This window comes from Balaenoptera acutorostrata, chromosome 9 (genome assembly GCF_949987535.1).
Source record: "Balaenoptera acutorostrata chromosome 9, mBalAcu1.1, whole genome shotgun sequence".
Taxonomy (NCBI): Eukaryota; Metazoa; Chordata; class Mammalia; order Artiodactyla; family Balaenopteridae; genus Balaenoptera; species Balaenoptera acutorostrata.
The window spans coordinates 35,103,390-35,120,742 of NC_080072.1; the positions used below are offsets into that span (position 1 = coordinate 35,103,390).

At 35.1% G+C, this 17,353-nt stretch overlaps 1 long non-coding RNA gene across 1 annotated transcript in view; it reads right to left on the reverse strand.

The window, feature by feature from the left end:
- Positions 1 to 17,353, reverse strand: part of LOC130708861 (uncharacterized) — a 263,211-nt gene that overhangs the window by 102,820 nt on the left and 143,038 nt on the right. The gene's annotated exons all lie outside the window — the stretch shown is intronic.

Sequence of the window (17,353 nt, forward strand, 5' to 3'; positions counted from 1 at the left end):
TTCATTTCTTTGTATAAGCTCAGCATAAGAAATACCATAATAGGTATAAGGAAATCAGTGAATTTCTCAGATTTAAAATTTATTTATTTACTAAATATATTATCTTCTTTAAATATCTTTGTTCATCAGGTTATACACTTTTAAAATGACAGAAAATGTACTCTAAGCTCACACTTTTGACTTGCTAACTTCAATAAATTAATTGAAACAATACTTCTTCCCTTACCCGACTTTTCTATCTTACCTATGAAGACTGAGGTTACAAAATATTAGAGCAGGAATTTGAGTTAATTCCAGGAAATATACATTGTAATTATTCTCAAGAAACACAAATAAAGTAATATAATGAAATGGAATTTTCTTTAAAGAAATACAGAACTAATTTTCTATTCACAGAAATAAAAATTTAAATGATTTTTCTGATGTCACTATGAAAATAAGTATTGATGTAGTAAATGTGGTCCTTTGCTTTTAGATGCCTTAGTATTTTTCTATCTGTTGTACCCATAACCTTCCAAAGAGAAAACTTCTTGTCACCACATTGAAGCATAGTTAAATAAGACCTGATTCGTAGGAAATATAAGACAAAAAGAAATAACTTGACCTGTGAAAATTACTGATCAATTACAACCCTAAACTAAATATGATTCCTTTTCTAATTCAAAACCTTTAAAAATATTATTACTTAATTCCTGAGTTAGTATTTTTGTACTTGAGTAGGCACAGATTTGCTAACCATTCGGTAACTCTTACTTGTTCCATAATCCATTTTCATGCTAATATGTAATGTTAGTTTTTTCATCATTATTTCTTATAATAAAACAAGATAAAATAATGGTTAATTAAAAGAAATATTTAGTCAGAGAAGCCTGGTTTTAAATCTCCATTTACTTAACTGTATAATGTTGGAAAAGTTATTTAATTTCTCTGAGACTTAGTTTCTTTGCCATTAAAATGGGATAATTAAACATATGAGAGGTAAGTTTAAAAAATAAATGAGGTAAATGGAAAGGTCTCAGCTTGGGGCTTGGCACATGTAAGTGTTCCATAAAAGGAAACAAAATAAATTGCAAGAATGCCTGTTGCACAGCTGGGTGTATATTCTCTTTACTCTTATTTAAAGTGATGTTTCAAATAAGTTTACTTTGTATAACATGTTAGATTTAACACCTAAGTGTTCTTACACTTTGTAAACTTGCTTTCAAAGTGATTATTCAGGATTCCTTAATTAAATGTATCTTTCTTCTTCCCTTCCTCCCTTCTTTCCTTTCCCCTTCCTTCCTTCCTTCCTCTCCTTCCTTCTTTCCTTCCTTCCCTCCCTCCCTCCCACCCTTCCTTCCTTCCTTGCTCTATATCTTTCATATATGTATGTGTATATATATTATAAATAGTGAGTCCCTTGCCACAAAAGCCATCCCAGCCAGCAGTGGCAGGTGACATTGCCAGAACACCATAGTGATGAATGAGTTGACAGATTGAGCTACAGCAATGATTCCCAATCTTGCAACACATTAGGCTTACCTAGTGAACTTTAAGAAATTCACATAACTTGGCCCAACTTATTACACCTAATAAATTCAAATGTGTAGTGAGCGTAACCCATGAATATGGATTGTTAAAAATAACTCCCCTGTGTGATTCTGATCTATTTGGTCTGTAAACAACATTTCAGCACAACTGGACTAGATAGGTTTTTATTAGTTACACGTTCTATATTGCTAAAAATTAATACAGAAAATCAGTTTCTTTGCTCCCATCTGACTTCCTACTGACCAAAAAGGCAATTGGATTCTAGCCCTCAGCCAAAACAAACTCTTTATTTGAATTCAGACTGCAGTTACATTTTTATTCATTCACTCAAGTATATAATAGGTCCCAGGCACTTTCCCTTCAACTCCCTGACATCCTAGATTAATTGCTTTTCAAATTCTTTCTCATACTCCAAGAATGTCCAAAGTTCTTGTGCGTTCAGTTCATAAAAAAAAAGAATACTTCAAATGATTCCTTCAACTCCAAAATTTTGTTTTCAATGATATAACAAATGTGAGTGAGGAGGACAACCTACTCACAAGCTGGAGCCTTGCCTCTCCTGGTGCATCTCCAGGCATGACAGATGGCTTGGGCCCTGCCCGAATTACCACACACTGCCTCTCCTTCTGGACCACGCAGCAGAAGGCAACACGAAGACAGCAGCTATTCTCATCCCTGGCTCAGTGCTGCATCTAGCTCACCTAAATATATCTGTGAAAATCATTTCTAGCTTGTTTCAGTTAAGAATATTCATGAGGAAAATTCAGCAGCACACGAAGAACTCAGAAATGCCAAATGAAATGGAGAACATTTGCCAAAAGCAGTGTAACTTCTCAGAGGGAAACGTTTTAGTCTCAGGGATGAGGTTAAATGTAACATAACAGATAACTCAGTAAATAAAATAAGTACTTGATTATTCAGTCATCTGTGTCTCAACTGGCCTAGTATAAATCATTAACAAATGGACTCTTTATAAAGAACTAGTCTCACGGGGGTGGTATTTATGCTGTTGTATTTGTCTGAGGGTTCCATCTATTATTTACTCAGCTAGAAAACAACTTGAAAAACAACAAAATCAAGAGTTAAAATACTTTGTTACAGAATTCCTTGCCTCAATAATTTCAGAAAGAAGCTCTCTGCTTTCCCAACACTCTTTTCAAAACACCTGTAATAAGAACCTTCCACCAATGGTAAATAGACTTCACCTCACATGCCAACATCAAATAATTGATAGCAAGTATTTGGAGTACAGTGCTGTGAAGAACAATGAAGTCACGGTCAGACTTTTTAGTAATGAGTGCCCAGATAGGATGGTGATGTCTGCTGTGGGCCAGCGACAGGGCTGGACTTAGGTCAGTCTTGCCCAGGAGTCAGCATTATTGTGTTACATTATAATGATCTGTTTATATGCCTGTCACCCTTATGGATATATACGACTTCAGGAGAGGGATTATATTTTATTTATCTTTGTACCATCAATAGCCAACAGAGTAGAGTTACTTAATGGCCGTTTGATGAATGACTGAAAGGCAAGAAATCAAGTGGTAATGTGGGTAGATTGCTGTTCTTTCCAAAGGTAAAATCAAGTATCTCTATATATGATGACTTGACTACAACTCACACCCTCTCCACTATTTCACCCAGTCTAGCCTTCTGCCTCAAAGGAACACTATTCACTCAACCGTAATTTTTTTCAAAATGACCTTTTGTGATTTCTACTCAAGTACTTATTATATTTCCAGTCCTTTGGCTCCTCATGTTTACTATTATCCTATAAATACTTCTTTCTATCTTTATCTTATTTTTTTTAATTCTAACAGCGTCTTCCAAGGTCAAGGTGCCAATAATTTAAAGACAACACACATGCACATACTCAGACATATATATTTTTAAAAGCAAATTATCAAGATATCTTAGTGTTAAAAAGTAACATTTATTTCCAATATATATATTTATCATATAATTTTAGAATTCAAATAATTTACAGGTGACTGCACTTTTAGTAGATAAATCAGCATTATCTTTTCTTGCTGCTTCCAACAACAGCACATTTTTTTCACTAATGTCACTCTTAAGAAGAAAAAAAAAGTAGATCCTACTTACTACGTATTTTCAGCTTGCTAACAATTCCAGAAAAAGGAGTTCAAATTGAGTATAATGAAGATGTAAGATTCTTTGGAGGTTTCTTAAAGTCACGCTTATCACCATGGGTGTGAGCAATTACAACTTGGTATTTTTCAATGAGATTGAAATAATCAGATAATAACACAGAGGCCACCTGGTCCCTGGACAACCACACGAAAACTGAATGAGTTTTTTTTTTGCCTTTTTCCAAGCAGTTACTCATTGATGAAGCATTTATTGATTACCTGTTATAAGAGAAGCATTTGGGAGATACATAAGTATATGCTATAGCCTGTCTTCATAAGGAATTTCCAGTCCAGCTGTGGAAAGGGTATTCACACAGAGAAAAGGAAAAAAATGTGGAATTGTAAAATAAGAGCCACCATCTAATAACCTTGAAGTCATCTTTGGCATTGTCCTCTCTTTTGTGTGCCCTGAGGCCCATTCAATCACTGACCAAATCTTGTTGAGTCTTCCTGCAAAATATTTCTCTAATCAGTCCACTTCTGTCCAGGTTGGCTGTCACCGATCTTATTCAAAACAGTTATCTCTAGTAACGCATCTCAAGACCCCTTTCCTGCTCAGTCTCTGCTCCCTCTAATTCATTTTCACAGTATGGGCTATGCTCTTTAAAAACCCATTTGAATCTGTTGCCAAAATCCCATTAATAGCCTTCTATTTCTCTTGAAAAACAAAAATTAAAATCCCTTTTCCATCTAGCCCTAGCCTCCCCATGAGCCTCAACCCTGTAACTCTCACGTTCATTCCCTGAGATTCAGTTCCCCTATCTTTGTAGTTTTTATAACTACATTGTTTTGAGGGCAGGGAGATTGTTACTTTTTTCTTACATCCCTCATAGAAGTTAAACAATATCTAGTGCATGGTGGTTGTTGGAGAAATACTTACTAAATATTAAAAAATAGTCAGAAAGACAGTGGAAGGCTTGAAATTAAAACTACAGGAGTAGAAGAAATATACATTTTTGCCCAACTGTATCCCAGGTATTATACATGCATTATCTCAGTTAACCTTACTAATACTTCCTCAGAGACAGGCAATTTTGTAGATGATGAAACTGCTTTCATAAAGTTTAAATAACTTGTCCAAGATCACAAAATAGTACTGAGTCATAGAGCTGGGATTCAAACCCAGGTTTCTATGACTTGCTCTGCTATAATATTATATCTGAGTTATTTTCATTTTAGCCCAAAGGAAATGGGGAGCCAGATGTTTGAACTAGGGAATAAGAGGTTTAAGGATTTGCATATTCTTATTGTATTGAATTGAACTGTGCAATTGTATTGAAACAGGAATAACAGTTAGCATTTCAAATATGTAGTGATAATTGTCCCTCAAAGAGTAATTTTACAATAGAAAACAAGAGAATGTAAGAAGATTTTTGGAAAACAAATAGCAGAGTTAATGCTAATATAAGCTTTGTTCTCCAAACACTCCAAAATTCTAGCATTCAAATTTCTTCACCATGTCATCTAGGACTTCACTAGTACGATTCATTTCCTTTCTTCATGCATTACATTTAAGTCTGTGAAATCTAGATTGTAAAATGTGTTCTATCTCAAAAGGAAATAACCTTGTGTTTGTCTTATTAAATATTCTAAAACGTTTCCTTGAAAGCTAAAACTTCCAGGATAGGAGTGTTTTTCAGGCCCATTTAATACACTTATGTGCATTAAACACTGGTATACTATTTTGATCTTCTACCTCACTCCACTCACTGTGACTTGACTAACCTCAGAGAAAAGAGGTCTGTACATATTACTAAAATATCCCATTAACAATTCACTTCTGAGGCCAAATGTAAATGTCAGTACTTGGCATTACATGACTTTTCTGATGGTCACTTTCTCTTAAATACACATCTGTCAAAAAAAAAAAAAAGGAAAGAAAACTTTCTACATGTATGCTTTCTTCATATAAAAATTATAGATAATATTTATTGAGTGTTTACACTTTGCTAAATATTTCACATGCATCATCTTGTTTAACATTCATACTAACCTTACAAGCTAGACATCATTACTATCTGTGTTTTGTAGGTAATTTGAGATGCAGAGAGGTTTAGGAGCAAATTTAGTAAATCTGTCTATGAGGGAGTGTGCACTTAACCCTTAAGCTACTGCTTTCCATAACAATGTATAAAGGAAGGGCATTTCATGGACGCCTGACTCTTCATTAAACTGAAATTCTAGAATGGCTAAGGACTACTTTACTCAAGAGACTCCATCTTTTTAATGGAAAATAAGAAATGAATTTTATTTTATAATTCTAACCACAGCCTCCTCTCCCCAGTTCACTTCTCCAAGAACAATTAAGATTTATCCTATCTATACTTCCTGAATGCCTAATATCTGCAGATCATCTAGTGTTAGGGAACTATGGATCCCATGATTAACAGAATTAAGAGGTATCATGAAGAAGTTCTGAGCAAGACATGACCTCCCTGAACTTACTTGCAAAAGTTTGACTATATAAAGATACATGTGCTTTTCTGAATCTGGAGTTCATGGCTTTCATCACCTTTTCCATGGCTCAGAGACAGACCAAAGAGTTAACCATAACTATCCTGGAGGAAATAGACCAAAGAAGTCTACTCTTTAGGATTCCCAGGTTAGGCAAGTCCTCTGTCCATATATACCCCAAAGAACTCATTAAAACTTAGGGTTTCCATTTTCTAGGAATGATAGGAGTGACAGGAAAACCTCTGGTATCAGCAGAGACAGGGTTTTTTTGGCCACACTGTGCGGCATGCAGGATCTTAGTTCCTCGACCAGGGACTGAACCCGGTCTCCCTGCAGTGGATGAAAGGAGTCCTAAGCACTGGACTGCCATGGAATTCCCCTTTATTTCACAGATCAATTCAGGGTCAAATTGTTCCTTGCTTGGAACATCAATGTTAAAGAAAACTTGAAGGTATTAGCCTGTAATGTGTGTTCTTTAAAACGAGATTTTCATTACATGAAATTTCTAAAAATCTTATATTTGTATTTGTATGGAAATATGTATGGAAATATGTTAATATAAATGTTTCAGACATTACATGAAATTTCTAAAAATCTTATATTTGTATTTGTATGGAAATATGTATGGAAATATGTTAATATAAATGTTTCAGACATTACATGAAATTTCTAAAAATCTTATATTTGTATTTGTATGGAAATATGTATGGAAATATGTTAATATAAATGTTTCAGACATTACATGAAATTTCTAAAAATCTTATATTTGTATTTGTATGGAAATATGTATGGAAATATGTTAATATAAATGTTTCAGACATTACATGAAATTTCTAAAAATCTTATATTTGTATTTGTATGGAAATATGTATGGAAATATGTTAATATAAATGTTTCAGACATTACAGGAAACGTCTAAAAATCTTATATGTTCTGGTATAATGTTATAAGTAATAATCCTAGTTATTACTTTAAAATGTATATCTCAGAAATAACTAATTTTCTTGTCAACTGCATTATTATGAACTTTCATCAAATCTTTAACCATGGTCATTTTTAAGTCTTTTGTCATTTACAGACAGTTCTGGGTGTACTCTGATGATTTTGCAAATATGTTCCTATAAAAGAGTTTCATCTTCAAGAAATTCATGGAAAAGACTCTGACAAGCACAGGTTTCTGGTAACTGACTGTACTGCTGAACTGAATGAATAAGCATTTTCAGAACTCTAATGAAAAACTGATGAACTCATAAAAGTGCTAACAAAAGATCAAGATGAAAAAAAAGAAATTAATTACATGGGACTGAGGGAACTGATGAGGATGAGTATAATTTTTGTGACTTTCTGTCTGAATTAAAAAAAAAAAAATCCCACAAGGACTCAGAGGAAAAGAATATACAAATCAATTTTCACTGCAAAGTAAAGGAGCTGTTACAGTGGAGGATTACTGGACTGAATGTCAATGTTATGACATAGTATAAGTGTGTTTCATGTTTGGTAATTGCAATCATTGTTGCTTTTGTTGTGGTCATCCATGTACAATGCTTGGTGTCAGTCTATCTATCTCTTGTAAAAATAAAATACAGTGTGTGTGTGTGGGAAAAAAAAAAAAAAAAGAGATACATGCGTGCACACATGGGAGGACCCTAAGATAAACCAAATACGGACTCAGAACCAGGCAAAGCAAGATGATTGGCCAAAGGAAACCCAGAAGAAATGCCCCATATAAGTGGTTCAAACTACCACGAGGGGGCAATTCTCTCTCTGAGCCCTCCTGTTTGTGCCTATTCACACATACTCTTTTTCCTCCTACAAAACACTTTACATGTTTCACTACTTTCCATTTTTGTGGGAGTTCATTTCTGCAAAGCCAAAGGGCCAGGGGCCTTGTTACTGGCCAATGGTCTAGTGTCTGGGATTCAGCGCTTTCACTGCTGCAGCCTGACTTCAACCTCTGGCTGGGAACCGAAATCCTGCTGCAAGCCGCTGCAGGCCAAAGACACCCGACATCATAATCAGCGTAAAATAATCCTTATAGCAAAGAGACATGTTTTGGAGTGGCATATTCTACTACCCTTCAGCATGATTGATTAAATCACTGGCCATTGGCAATTGATTCAACCTCCAGCCACTCTCCCCTCCCAGGAGGTCAGGGGGTGTGGAACTGAAGTTTCCAAACCTCTCTCATCAAGTGGTTGGTTCTCCAGCAACCAGCCACATCCTTAGGCAGGGTCTAAATGCCACTTCATGAACATAATAAAAGACACCTTTGTAGTTCTCCTTACTTAGAAAATTCCAAGATTTTTAGGAGCTCTGAGCCAGAAAGGAGGACAAAGACCAAATGCATATATATATATATATATATATATATATATATATATATATATATATAGTAAATCACAATATCACAAGCCCTCAGCCTCTAAATGGATTGGCCATCTCTCAGAGTATTCATTTCTCCATCCCCTGAATGGATTGGATCATCCTTAGTGTTTGATTTCCCCATGACCTAAATGGACAGGTCCACCCCTCCATCCTATCCTGTGAATGAGAGAGTGTTTTCTTGACCTTTTCTGATTTTCTGCGGGATAGTTTATGGAATGGCATACAACATATGACTGACAGAACAGAAAGTGACCTGGGCCTTGCCTACAGGTGACATAAAAGCATTCTTTATCAGCTCTAAAATGAGGATTGTTATTAACAAAAACAAAAAAATTTTTTTGTAGGTGAAAGTTTGTGAGAATTCATTATCTAAAGCATCTTGAGATTTGGGAATGTAAAGAGGATCCTCAAGCAACTTTTATTTTTACAGGAAACCTAATGGAAATAGCACAGTCTCTGAATCAGGCAGTGCTCACCACTGATTCAGAGATGGAACAATCTACCAGCTCAAATTCTGGACTGTGAACCTTCTTGAGGGAGTTTCAAAGGCAGGACTGAAGTGATTCAGAATGAGCCTCCTCCCAAGATATGCCACTTTGGCATGTGGATTATTTTGAGCCAAAGGCCATGGAGACCCTGCAGGCTCAAGAGAAGCTGCTGCCCCTCCCTTAACTACCTAGAAGAATTTAAATTGGGGGTCTTTCCTAGAATAAGAACTGTCACCAGTGATAAATTTTATCTGAGTGTTAACCGAACTCAGGTTTAGCTGCTCACCACTGGAAGAAACACCATGAGGACCCACAAAATGTCACAAGGGCCTTTCCTTGGCTATATTCTACATGTCTCTTAATAATCAGCATACAGAGCCCAACTCTTTAATGGGAAAAAACTTACTGTAAAGCTACAGTAATTAAGACAGTTTATACTGGCATAAGGGTAGATGTAATAGATCATTATCATCTTCATCAAAATTGAGAACTGCTGCCCACGAACCAATACGAAAATGCTAAACAACCCAACAGAAGAAAATAGGCAAAGGATTTGAAAAGTGTTTCACAGAACAGCAAACACAAATGACCCATAAACATGTGAAAAGAGGCTTAACCAGCAGGGATAAAGAAAGTGCCAATTTCAAGCACTGTCTCAGCACTGGCAAAAACTTAAAAAAGAAATAAGTCTGGAAATACCAAAGTTAACAAGGAAATAGCAAGAGGAAGTCAGAACTGTCTTAAAAGGCTAATGACAGTGTAAATTAATAAAACCATTCTGAAGAACAATTTAGTGTTACCTAGTCATTTTGAAGACTCATGTAACTTATAACCCTCTTTATTTCATTCCTAGGTATATACTCTCAATAAATTCTTGCCTGTGTACTACTTTGTAATACCATTTCATGTAATAGTAAATAAATGGTAAAAAAAATTCACAAAAATGAAATAGATAAATTATGGTTTAAGCACATGCTGGAATAGTATACAGCTGTGAAAAAGAATGAATTATAGCTATTTGCATTTGCATGGATGATCACTAAAGCAAGTCATAGAATACATATGCTAGAAGTCCATTCATATACATATGTGATATATCTCATAATTTTTAAAATATGAAAGATATATATTTTCATACAAAAAAAAAGAATGATTATTCATGGGGGTTGGGGGTACATCCCTCCCTCTCTGAGCCAGGCACTCAATTTCTCTGGAAATATTTGATCCTCTCCAGAGTATACTTTACTCACCTTTCCTCATCCCTTAAGCTCCTGCCACAGATGATACGGGACAGTGTGACAACCAGGTCTTCCAGTGGGTGGGGAAGGAGGGGGATAGCTGGGTATAGACCTCTCATGTCCAATTTCTCTGGTAGCCAATTAACCTGAAAACAGCATGTTATCTTCTCTGTAACTTTCCTCACAGTGTCAGGCAGGTGGGCTGGCAGCACAGTAGGTATGACCTCCCACTGGCTGAACATGGGCTAAATCCAGCCTCCCTGCATCTCTCAGGACACTTGTTCCTAAAACAAGGTTAACAGCAGCTACCTGGCCTCATGAGAGTGTTCTTTTCAGCCTACTTAATAAATATAAAAATCAAAGGAATCCTTTGCCTACTAAATGCTTTCACCTCACACTAGATAAAACATCAGAAGGATGCAAATGTGCCCACTTTAATTTTTAAATTACACTAACATTTTTGTTGTTTTGTTTTTATCACCTAACAGCAGGTTGTCTCCATAAAGAAGATGAAAATGTGGATATGAAGAAAGATCGAGATAGAAATGATCAATTTTACTTAGATCCTGACATAATCACCATTAGCACTGCCCATTTGTTATTTCATTCGTATACCTGTGCATTTAAACAAAATATTCGTTTGTACAAAATTTTAAACTGATTTTTAAAACTTACCATTACTGTGTGTTTATCTGCACATCTTTAATTCTTTTTTGCAGCACTGTACAACAGTCTGTTTAATCATTGTCTTTATTGTAGGACATTGATTATTTCTGATTTTTTTACTAAAATAAATAATGTTGAAATGAAAAAAAAAAAAAACGAGATTTTTTTTTTTTTCAATCCTTAGGGACAGAGATAACAGGCACAATGTTTTTAAAAATTTTCTACATTAGAATTATTATTTCATTCATCAGTATTCTTATATTTATTTAGTACATTGGTCACCATGTAAGTGAATAATTTTTCCGAGGTGAATTGCCTGGGAAGTGGTGCATAGTCTCAACCTGCATCCTTAAGGGATAGATGAGGAGCAATGGGTGATGCTGTTTTAAACCAGGTTGCCTAGATTCCACTTTCAGATCTATGTCCATTAAGCTCTCTGCCTCTCTCCTTCCTCCTGCCTCCTTATGTCAAAGTAAACAGAGAATGTCAGAAGCAGGAGGAGTATGAAACTTACCATAGAAATATGCAAATCTCTTTCGAAGTACACCTATTACTCTCACTGTTAGGGTGTCTCATCAGAAGGATTAAATCTGCAGCTTGGAAGCATTATTTGGGGTACTTGAAATAAGTGGAGCATTACCCATGAAAAATGGTCATGGACATATTTTTAGTAGCTTGCCAATTCTAGTTATTATCTATCATGAGGCACTTTAATAAATGAGGCCTTTTAAAGAGATTTGATGTTATGCAATATTGCTTCTCCTTGAAAGGAGAAGTATTCCTATCTATTTCTTCCCCAAATTTATAGCTATGTAAAAAGTAAAACTGCATATAAAAATCTACTATTTAAAAGTCTTTGATAGCTCTCTTTAGTCAGTATGAAGGTACCCAAACAGTAAAATTAGCATATAAGGCCCTAGTTTTTACACTTTAGAAGTTTTCATAATGTCTCTACTATGGGCACACCATTACCCAAGGAAAGAGGAGATTGTGTGGTCAAGGGGAGGGGGCCAACTTGCATCCTTCTAGATCATTCTCAGAATCCCTGGGTTCATCTAATTTTCTGGCTAGATGACCTTGAACCTTCTTCCAAGAACTACAATGGCCTTTTTCCAATCTTCCTTCTTTCCAGAGTGAACTGTGTCACTGATGAGTATATCTCTAGTCTTAATGAATGTCCAAGATGTTCCAGTTTGTGGGGACGTGGCAGAGCTGTGGGCTGGGGTCTCCACACACATGAGCAACAGGCCCCTTCTGGTGCAAGGTGAAACCAGGTGTGGAAAGGAAAGAAGGGTAAACTGTGGATCAGCTCTCTTTTTGTTGGGTCATTCTGTTGAAATCCACTGAATCCAGTATTTCTAGATTACAGCCTGATCTGCCAGGTCAGTATGAAATTATATATATCATGTCAGAAGATACATGTTTCATTTAACAGTTAGTTTGACTTAGAATTTCTAAAACTTTAACCACATGATATATGGGCCTCTGTGTGTACTTTTCCCTGGGTCCAATTTAAGAGCAGGGCTACTTCCTGATCAAACCCTGATTTCCTACCTAATGCCACTTTTTTTTCAACACTGTCACTTCTATTAGAATGTGAACTTGAAACATACTTAAGTACAGACAATTTCTCCAACACAGTATTCTGTTTTCATGATGTTCTACCAGTTGCATTTGCCTTAGTGAGTGGTATTCACTGTCTTTTCCATGTCCCCAAACTCCAATCCACCCTGTCAAATAGGCAAGTACTTCTTTCAAGAGCAGATCTAATATACCTCCTTGATGAATCTCTTCCCTCAACCCTCCTGATTTCACTATCTGAGGTGTACTTAGGTACTTCTTCCTCTATGTTGATAATTGCTCAATAGTTTCATCTGGTAAACTCCTTTGTAGTTGTTAGTCATTAAAGACAACTACATGTTTTGAGATATTCTTCTAATATGAAAATCTATCTAAAATATCTTCTCATTGAATGGATCCATAAAAGGGTCCAGAAACAAATAAGATTCACAAGGTAGGTCTTCACTGGGGAAGAGAGTGTCAGGGGTTATATGGAGATAGTGCTGATAGCCCATCAGCCGAAAACACAGACAGTAATTCAACGAGGTGAAACACAAGTAAAATAAGTACAATATATCTTATGGGTTTTTTAATATTAAATATATTCATTCTCTTGTTTTTATATTCCTAGGTTTACGAGCACTTAGACTTTAAGTATCAAACATAATTCATACTCATCAGTAAATCTTACCATAGACAAAATTGCATTACTCACACCCAGAGTGGAGACAAGGACAGTATTGAATCAAGGTGGAATATATCTATATATTAATATCTATCTATCATCTATCTATTTAATATTATGTTACTCCTTCATTTCTCCCATTTTTAACACACAAAATTGAATGATTTTTTTTATTTTATAAAATCACAAATTTCAGAAGGCTTTATTGGTAAGACTTGCACAGTGCCCTTGAGAAAATTCTTGTTGAAATGTTGGCATACTTAGTGGCTTTATGAAATAGGAATATGTCTGTCTTGTTGCCTTTCCTCACATTCTATCAATTTATATTTTACAAATGAGAAAATAAAGGCTTGAATAAATTAGGTAACTTGCTTCGGCCCCATCACCTAGGAAATGGTAAACCAGGTTTTGAACCCTGGCCAGCTGATTACAGAACTTGTACTTTGAACCTCCATCTTCACATGGCCTTCTTCCCTATGTGTCTCACTTCATGTCCTCTTTTCTTACACAGATGACAGTCATTGGATTTAGGGACCAACTGAAATCTGGGATGATTTTATTCCAAATTCTTTAATTAATTACGTCTGCAAAGACCCTATTTCCAAATAAGATCAATTCGGGGGTTCTAAGCAGCAGACTCTATTTCAGCCAAAGTCTGTGGGAAGGGATCAAAGTTCAGAGTCAATAAATATTGTGTCCCACTTAGTCAGTTGCTTCCCTCATCCATATAATGAGGATGATAATAGCACAATCCTCTAGGGATATTATGAGGACAAAAGAATTAATTCCATATTTCATTTACATAGAGTCTGTTACATAGTAAACGATTAATACCTAATGTTAATTTTTTTTAAGTGTGGAGGCTGAATTGAGATTTTTCAGGCAGCACAGTGCAGCAAAAGGATTAGAGAAGCCCTGAGAAGTGTCCATGTTCTGTCTCTACTGCCTGCTCTTCAATATGTCAAAGACTCTGTGATCTTCAGCTTCCTTACCTGAAAAATGGCCATAATAAAATCTGCCTCATCCTTGTTACGTAAGTTTCAGCTGTTACAACAGTATCAATTTCAGAATTAATGTAACAGCAAATGAAATTGGATGTGAAATAATTATAAACTATAAAGCATAATATGAACCTAAGGTAGGCTTTCTTAGTAATAAATATGCCAAATGAGTCTTAATCTTCATAACCATGATCTTGACCAGCTTCTCAAATTCCTGAAACATATTTAAAGTTCTCATGAAATTGTCTTCAAAGTCAATTTACCATCCATGCTTGGAACTCACTATCACTCTTTTAAATAACAAGACATGTCAGAAGAAGAAAAAGCAGAAATTAATATACATTTGAATACTTAATAGTCATCTATTATCAAAAAGTTAATTATATATATAACACAATCCCTAAAATAACCTATGAGATTGGTGCTATGATTATACCTATTTAAAGATGAGACTATTAATTGAGGTGAGTGAGGTTAAGTTACTTTAGCAAGGTGTCAGAGCTAATAAGTGATAATGTTAGAGTTTTACCCCAGCTTTTTTTTCTGACTCCAAAATTCATGTTCCTAACCACAACTCTAGGCAAATTTCTCTTCTTCTAGACCAGTTTTCCTGCTCTCTAGCTTCTTTGTTTGTCATATCAATGGAAGCTCTGCCAGTATTAATGTGGGTTGGGTAAATGATGGGCTATGGGAGATAATTGGAGGTTGGGACACAGCTTGAAGTCTGAGCCCCATGTAGTACATTCTAAACAGATTAAACTCATATATTTAACTTCAACACATTTTTCAAAAGCTGAAATTCACAGGCTCTAATGGATGATAAATTTCTTTGAAGTTCTTTGTCTTCCTCCTTCTCCCTCTCTTTCTTCTCCTTCTTCCTTCTCTCTCCTACTCACCGCTCTCTCACCTGTCTCCCTCTCATACAAATTTTTTAAAACTACTTCACAATATTTACTTCTTATAAAAAAATAACATTTTATATAACATAGCACTGATTGAAATTTGCACTATGGTGCAAATGCTGTCCTGTGGCTTTGAATACCCCTTCACACTGCCATGCATCTTTGAGTATGTTTTGAACACAGGTTGAAAAGCACAGCATTTAGATAGTCTAAAGTTTATCTGTGGAACAGTCTGACCCTCAGAAAGTTACAGTACAAATGTGTTGCTTCAGATTTTAATAAAATTGCTTTAACTGAACTAGCTGAACTATCCCCTCAAAAGAAATTACTGTAGAACATTCACTGAAATATTTATTGCATTTATTGAGGATATATTCCACTACAGTAGATGATGCCCCTTTACAAGACATCCTAAGAAAAATTTTCTTTAGACCTTAACACCAGGAAAATTTCTAATCTAATCTTATACTAAAGTCATAAGTAAAAAGCAGCACACCTTCTGGCATGTGTGTGATATGTAGGCCTTACATGGATGTCAAGTTTTTTTTTTTTTTTTTACATAAAATGTCTCATTGTTTTACTCTGGTTATGTTAGAGAATATATATCTCCATAAACCATTTCAAATAATTTTGTAAATGAAGCAAGATATTTATAAAAATGAAATAAAGAAATGCTCTCAGCCTGACCTAACCTATTCTACATATTAGTTATTCACTTATGTACTCTAAAACATTGTAAAATCCCTAAGACCAAAATCTGTGTCCATTTCATATGGTATTCAACCCAATGTCTTTGATAGTGTTATTTTACATAGTGGTTGCTCAACAGACATTTTCAAAATGGATGTGTTGGTTACAAATGAAAAATACAAATAACAGTACCCATACAAGTGAAAGTCTGCAGGGAAAATATTACAACAATACAAAAGAATGTATGCATGTGTCAACTTATTAATATTGGTCACTATATTCTTCAGATGCCAATAGAATTTTGAAAGGGGACATATGAACAAAGATATTGTGTCAATTTAAATCTAATGAGGAGTATTTCTCTAAATGTCATGTCAAATTTTTATAATCAGGTTTCATCTGCTTGTACTTTTCTGACACCCTAAAATGGATTTAATTTATTTTGCTTCTATATCTGTTTTGTTTTTGTTGTTTGAAGTAGTTATGGAACATCTACTTCAAAAAGTCACTGCATCTGAGAACACTGTGTATTACTTCAGAAGCTAGCAACAATTTTTAAAAATCCATTAGGCATCCTTTCTCCTCTCAGACCATTAAGCTTGGCTGGTTTGCCCACCAGTTCATAAGAGTGAGCTGTGCATGACCCCAGAATTATTTTAAATCATTTCCCTACTCCACAACCAACAATCACCAGGAAGTGTACTTTAGCTCTGTGTGCTACATTCACAACTCTGATTCTTTTCATTTGTTAAATTGAGTTACAGTAAATCTTAAAATACCTATTATAACTCCAAAACTAAAGAAAAAAAAAGGAAAAATGAAAAGCTATAACAGTAATCTGTAGTAGGTATGTTTTGTTTTTACTATAGTGGCTTTTCTGCTGTTACTTGGAGTCTGAAAAACCAAGGTTTGGCTGCCAAAAACACATCTATCTGAAAAGACAGGAGCTTATGTTAACCTCTACATACAAGAAAGGCTCTCAAGGGTTCATCACACATTTTCATCTTTCATTTAAAAGTGGAGATGATAGTTATTTTTATGCTGCAAAATCATTTTAAATTGTTGATTTTCTTTTAACCTCCATAAAAGAATTTTTCTTTATCAAAATTAAATGTTATTCATCTCCTTTCTAATTATCAGTTCCTTTTTTTAAAGTCAAATCATGGTAAATACAAATTATCCGCTTCCTGACATACTCAGATCTTTTTCTAAAAGTTTAAATGTAAATCTTATACGATAAAGGACAAATCAATATCAAATGTTTGCCATTCAAAATCCTCCCTGATGTTTATACTGATGTAAAAATATAAAAGAATGAAAGTGTTGTGGAAAACCTAGAGCAAAGCAGTATTTCTATGGAAAATATTATCTAGGAGAGTTTATTCTCATTTCTGTTTCAGCTCTGAGCTAGCAGCAATGGCCTATTCCTTAAATGACTTGTTCTCCCCTTTTGCTTGAAAATGATGCGGAGGTTACTCCTCCTCATGAAAGCTTAAATCCCAACTCTGCTACTGACCCATTAGGACAAAAACTTAAATCAGAACATAACCCAGCCAGGGACATACTGGGTCTGACAGGGAAAAAAAAGGGACTATACTCTTACC